Below are 5,486 nucleotides of genomic sequence, written 5' to 3' on the forward strand. Positions count from 1 at the left end.
AGCAAACCGGCCATCCCTATACGGGATCCGAACCCGTGGCCTTGGTGTTAGCAGCACCGCACTCTCCCGAGTGAGCCACGGGCCGGCCCCAATTTATTTCTTTTTAAAAAACTTTTGCCCTGGTTGCCCTAGAGTTTGCAATAGACATTGACAACTAATGTAAGTGCACTTTCAAATAACAGCACGTCACTGCGCAGGTGGTGCTGGTGCCTTCTGACGGAGACTTCCCAACCCCCTCCCATCCCCTGTTGGTCACTTCACTCTCCATGCATTGTAATAATCACACAATACACTGCTATTATTATTACTTTCAATACTAATCTATAGAAGGTAGATTAACAATAAAAATAACAAAAGTTTTTGTTTGTTTGTTTGTTTGTTTTTTTTAAAGATGACCGGTAAGGGGATCTCACCCAGTGAGCAAACCGGCCATCCCTATACGGGATCTGAACCCGTGGCCTTGGTGTTATCAGCACCGCACTCTCCCGAGTGAGCCACAGGCTGGCCCCAAAATAACAAAAGTTTTTATTTTTACCTTCACTTATTTGTTCTCTGGTGCTCAATCTTTCTTTATGTATATCTGAGTATCTGACCTCCATCATTGTCATTTTCTCAGAAGAACTTACTTAAAATTTTTTTGAGGTTCTCCCGGTTTATTTCTTTTATTTTTTTTAATTGAAACATAATTGATTATACAGATTTTGGGGGTAGAGTGTTGACTGTGAGAATTTGTGTACAGTACGTGATGATCAAATCAATATTATTAGCATATTCATTATTACAAATCATAATTATTCTTTGTGTCCCTTACCCAATTTGTCCCTAACCCCTCTCCCCATCACCCTTTCCACCATTACTAACCATATGTCTGTTCTCTCCTTCTGAAAGTTCACTATATTTGGGGGGCCTTCCTTCCTTCCTTCCTTCCTTCCTTCCTTCCTTCCTTCCTTCCTTCCTTCCTTCCATTTCTCAGCACCCACGTGTCAGTGAGGACATGTGGTATTTCTCTTTCTGTGCCCAGCTTATATTACCTAAAATAATTTTCTCCAGTCTTAATGCATGTTGCTGCAACGCACAGAATTTCATTCTTTTTTATGGCTGAGTAGTATTCCTTTGTGTATATATACCACAGTTTCCTTATCCACTCATCTCTGGATGGACATTTCGGCCGGTTCCTTATCTTGGCTATTGTAAATAGAGCTGTGATGAACATGGCAGCGCAGGTATCGGTTGACATGATGATTTCCACTCCTTTGGGCATATACCCAGCAGTTAGATTGCTGGATCTTATGGTAGTTCTATCTGTAGTTGTTTGAGAAACCTCCATACTGTTTTCCATAATGGCTGTGCTAGTTTACAGTCCCACCAACAGTGTACGAGGGTGCCCTTTTTCCACACCCTCGCCAGCATCTGTTATTCTCTGTCTTTTTGATAATAGCCAGTCTAGCTGGAGTGAGAGGATATCTCAAAGGGGTTTTGATTTGCATTTCCCTGATGATTAGTGATGTTAGGCATTCTCTCATGTATCTGTTGGCCATTTGTATGTCTTCCATTGAAAAATGTCTATTGAGGACCTTCACCCATTTTTTAAATAGATCATTTGGTTTTTTACTGTGACGTTGTTTAAGTTCCTTGTACATTCTGCATATGAATCCCTTGTCAGATGTATAGTTTCCAAGCATTTTCTCTCATCCTGTAGGTTGTCTCTGCACTTCGTTGATTGTTGCCTTTGCTATGCAGGAGTTTTTAGTTTGATATAATCCCATTTGTTTATTTTTTTCTTTTGTTGCTTATGCTTTTGGGGCTTTATTCACAAAGTCTTTGCTCGGTGCTACCTCCTGAAGTGTTTCCCCTACGTTTTCTATTTGTGTTTTTTTTTTTCCAGCTGTTATTTATTGACCTGTAGGTAGGCTCTATAGCAACAGGTCTGGAGGCAGCTATAGTAGTGGGGAAAATGGAAGGTGGAGGGTGGAGTGTTTGTCTGCTGCTGCAGGTGAGTGGAGTGCAAAAACAGAAGAGCACAGTGCACAGCATGGTAGGAGGTGCAACAGGTGAGGGAGTGTGGAAGCGAGGAAGGGCCAGGGCCACTGCTCTTGCTGGCTGACTCCTGACCCCAGGCCAGCACTGGGAGTTCCAGTTTTGACAGGATCTGAATAGAGTACACAAAGGAGGGGGAGCTGTTGCCCTCTTGCACTAAGCTCTGGAGGACTCATTCCTCCTTCGTCTCTTGCTTGGGTGGGGCCACATGATGGGCAGCCAGCCTCTGGGCTACCCCACCTGAGCAGGGTCTAAAAACAGCCATTTTTATAGACGTGTTCATCTTGTCCCCTGGTGTCCCAGCCCACCAGTGCCACACTACAGCCCAGAGTGAGCACTACAAGCATTGCTGGCCTAATGCATGGGTTGAGGGGAGGAGATGGGATGGGCTGGAGGAGGGGCTCCGGGTCCATCACAGCACAGGCACTGCACGCATGGTGTTGGTGAAACCAGAGCCAGGCCACCACCTGGTCAGCACAATGACCACATCTCCCTTCTTGATGAATCCTCAGGCCTTGCCAACATTCATGGCCAAATTCACCCAGAGGTCCACATCTTCAGCCCAGGCCTCCTGAACCAGGTCCTTACACACCACAGGGAAGATGCCGTGGTACAAGTGGGCCTGGCGTGCTGTCTGGTGATTCCATGTTACAGCAATGATGGGGGCATGTGGGCAGTATCTGGCTACCTGGTGAGCAGAACCACCAGACTCAGTGAGGATGATTGTGGCCCCACTGCAGCACTTGAAGGAGCCTCCACGGTGCCCATGGCGCTGGCTTCTGTGGGGTCTCTGGTAATGGGTGCCAGACGGCAGAGCTCCTCAAATAATTGCAAGTGGTAGATGGTGGCCTCTTCTTCACAGGCAATCAGGTGCTGCACGTGAACAGCCTCCAGAGGGTAGTCCCCTTTGGCTGTTTCTCCAGATAGTGTGATGCAGTCGGCTCCATCCAGGACTGCACTGGCCACATTGCTGCCCTGCGCCCGGGGAGGGCGTGGCTTCTTGATCATGCTGTCCAGCATCTGTGTGACACAGGCTTCCCAGCTCAGTTGCACCTGTTTTAGTCCATTTTGTGTTGCTATAACAGAAATACCTGAGACTGGGTAATTTATAAAGAAGAGAGGTTTATTTGGCTTACGATTCTGGGAGAGCTGCATCTGGTATGGTCCTCAGGCTGCTTCTACTCATGGCAGAAAGCAGCAGGCAGCCGGCGGGTACAAGCAGATCACATGGTGAGAGGAAGCAAGAGAGGGGGGAGGGAGGTGCCAGAGTCCTTTAAACAATCAGCTCTCATGGGAACTAATAGAGCGAGAACTCACTCATTTATCCCTCCTCCCCCAGGGAGAGCACTAATCCATTCATGAGGGATCTGCCCCCATGACTCAATCAGTTTCCAACACTGCCACATTGGTGATCAAATTTCCACATGAGTTTTGGGGGGACAACACATCCGATCTCCATCATTCCACCCCTGGCCCCCCAAATTCATGTCACTCTCACATACAAAATGCAATCATTCTATCCCAATAGTCTCAAAAGTCTTAGCTTGCTCCAGCACCAACTTAAAAGTCCAAAGTCCAAAGTCTCATCTGAGACAAAAAACAAAAGTCCTTCCAGCTGTAAACCTGAAAAACAAAACCAAATTTATCTACTGCCAAGATACAATGGTGGAACAGACATTGGGTACACATTCCCATTCCAAAAGGGAGGAATAGGCCAAAAGAAAGGGAAAACAGGTCCCAAACAAGTCCAAAACGCAGCTGGGCAGGCATGAAATCTCAAGGCTGGCAAATCAGGTACCTTGACTCCATGTCCGACTGCCTCTGCACACTGGTGTGGGGGTTGGGTCTCCAAGTCCTTGGGCAGCTCTGTTCCTATGGCTTTCCTGGTCTCAGGCCACACTTCACCTCTCCCAGGCTGGTGTTCCACTCTGGTAGCTCCACAGGTCTGGGGTCTCCATGGCTGTCCCGCTCTCACGGCTCCACTAGGCATGGTGCTGTTGGGGTTTCTCTGCTGCAACTCTGACCCCACATTTCTGCTCGGCATTGCTCTAGTGAAGGCTGTCTGTGGTGAGTCCACCCCTGTGACAGATCTCTTCCTGGGCCCCCAGACTTTTCCATACATCCTGTGAAATCAGGGTGGAGGTTCCCAAGCCTCCACAGCTCTAGCATTCCGCAAGCCTGCAGACCTAACACCAGGTGGATGCCTCCAAGGCTTCCAGCCAGTATCTGTGGGTCCAGCCACACCTGGGGCCAATTTAGCAATGGCTGCAACAGCCAAAGCAGCTGGGGTGCTGGTGCTGGAAGCAGCTTCCCACGGTGGTCCTGAACAGTGAGCCTGTGGAGGGTGCCTCAGGCCTGTTCCCCGAGACCATTTTGCCTCTCTAGGTCTTTGGGCCTGAAATGGAAGGGTTGGCCCCAGAGGCTTCTGCAATGCCTTCAGGGCCCTTTCCCCCTTCTCTTGATAATCCCTTTTCTTTGTACTAATCTTCTTAGCTAATGGTTGCTGGGCTGCACCGTTGCATGCTCTCTGCTTCTCTACCACATGGCCAGGCTGCAAATTTTCTGAAGTTTTACATTCTGCTTCCCTTTTAAATTCTGGCTTTAATCTTGATTTTGCCGCCATAACTCAGAGCAGGTTCTTAAAAGCAACCATGCAGCTTCCTTAATGCTTTGTTGCTTAGAAATTTCTTCTGCCAGATACTCTGGTTCACAACTCCTAAGTTCCAACTTCCACAAAGTCCAAGGGCATGGACACAATGCAGCCAAATTGCTTGCTATGGTGTAGCAAGGGTTATCTTTTGTCCAGTTTCCAATAAGTTCCTCATTTCTATCTGAGACCTCATCGTCACCATGGTCTTTACTGCCCATGTTTCTGTCAACATTCTGGCCACAACCATTTAAACAATCTCTAAAATGTTCCAAACTTTCCCTCATCTTTTTTTCTTCTTCTAAGTCCTCCAAACTCCTCCAACCCTTGCCTATTACCCAGTTCCAAAGCTGCATCCACATTTTCAGGTATCTGTATAGCAACACCCCACTTCTCCGGTACCAATTTTCTGTTTTAGTCCATTTTGTGTTGCTATAACAAAATATCTGAGACTGGTTAATTTATTTTAAAAAACAGATTTATTTGGCTTACGATTCTGGGACAGCTGCATCTGGCATGGGCCTCAGGCTGCCTCTGTTCGTGGTGGAAAGTGGCAGGCAGCCGGCGGGTACAAGCAGATCACATGATGAGAGGAAGCAAGAGAGAGAGAGAGAGAGAGGAGGTGCCAGGGTCTTTTAAACAACCAGCTCTGGCAGGAAGTAATAGAGCGAGAACTCACTCATTAATTCCCCCTCCCCCAGGGAGAGATTAATCCATTCACGAAGGATCCGTCCCCCTGACTCAGTTTCCAACACTGCCACATTGGGGATCAAATTTTCACATGAGTTTTGGAGGGGACAAC

General features: G+C 47.5%; 1 pseudogene; it reads right to left on the reverse strand.

Annotated features, from left to right (window-relative positions):
- Positions 1–2,449: 2,449 nt before the first annotated feature.
- LOC103596835 lies at positions 2,450–3,846 on the reverse strand (annotated as a pseudogene).
- Positions 3,847–5,486: the final 1,640 nt, after the last annotated feature.

The sequence above is a fragment of the Galeopterus variegatus genome, unplaced genomic scaffold, assembly GCF_000696425.1.
Source record: "Galeopterus variegatus unplaced genomic scaffold, G_variegatus-3.0.2 Scaffold2126, whole genome shotgun sequence".
NCBI lineage: Eukaryota > Metazoa > Chordata > Mammalia > Dermoptera > Cynocephalidae > Galeopterus > Galeopterus variegatus.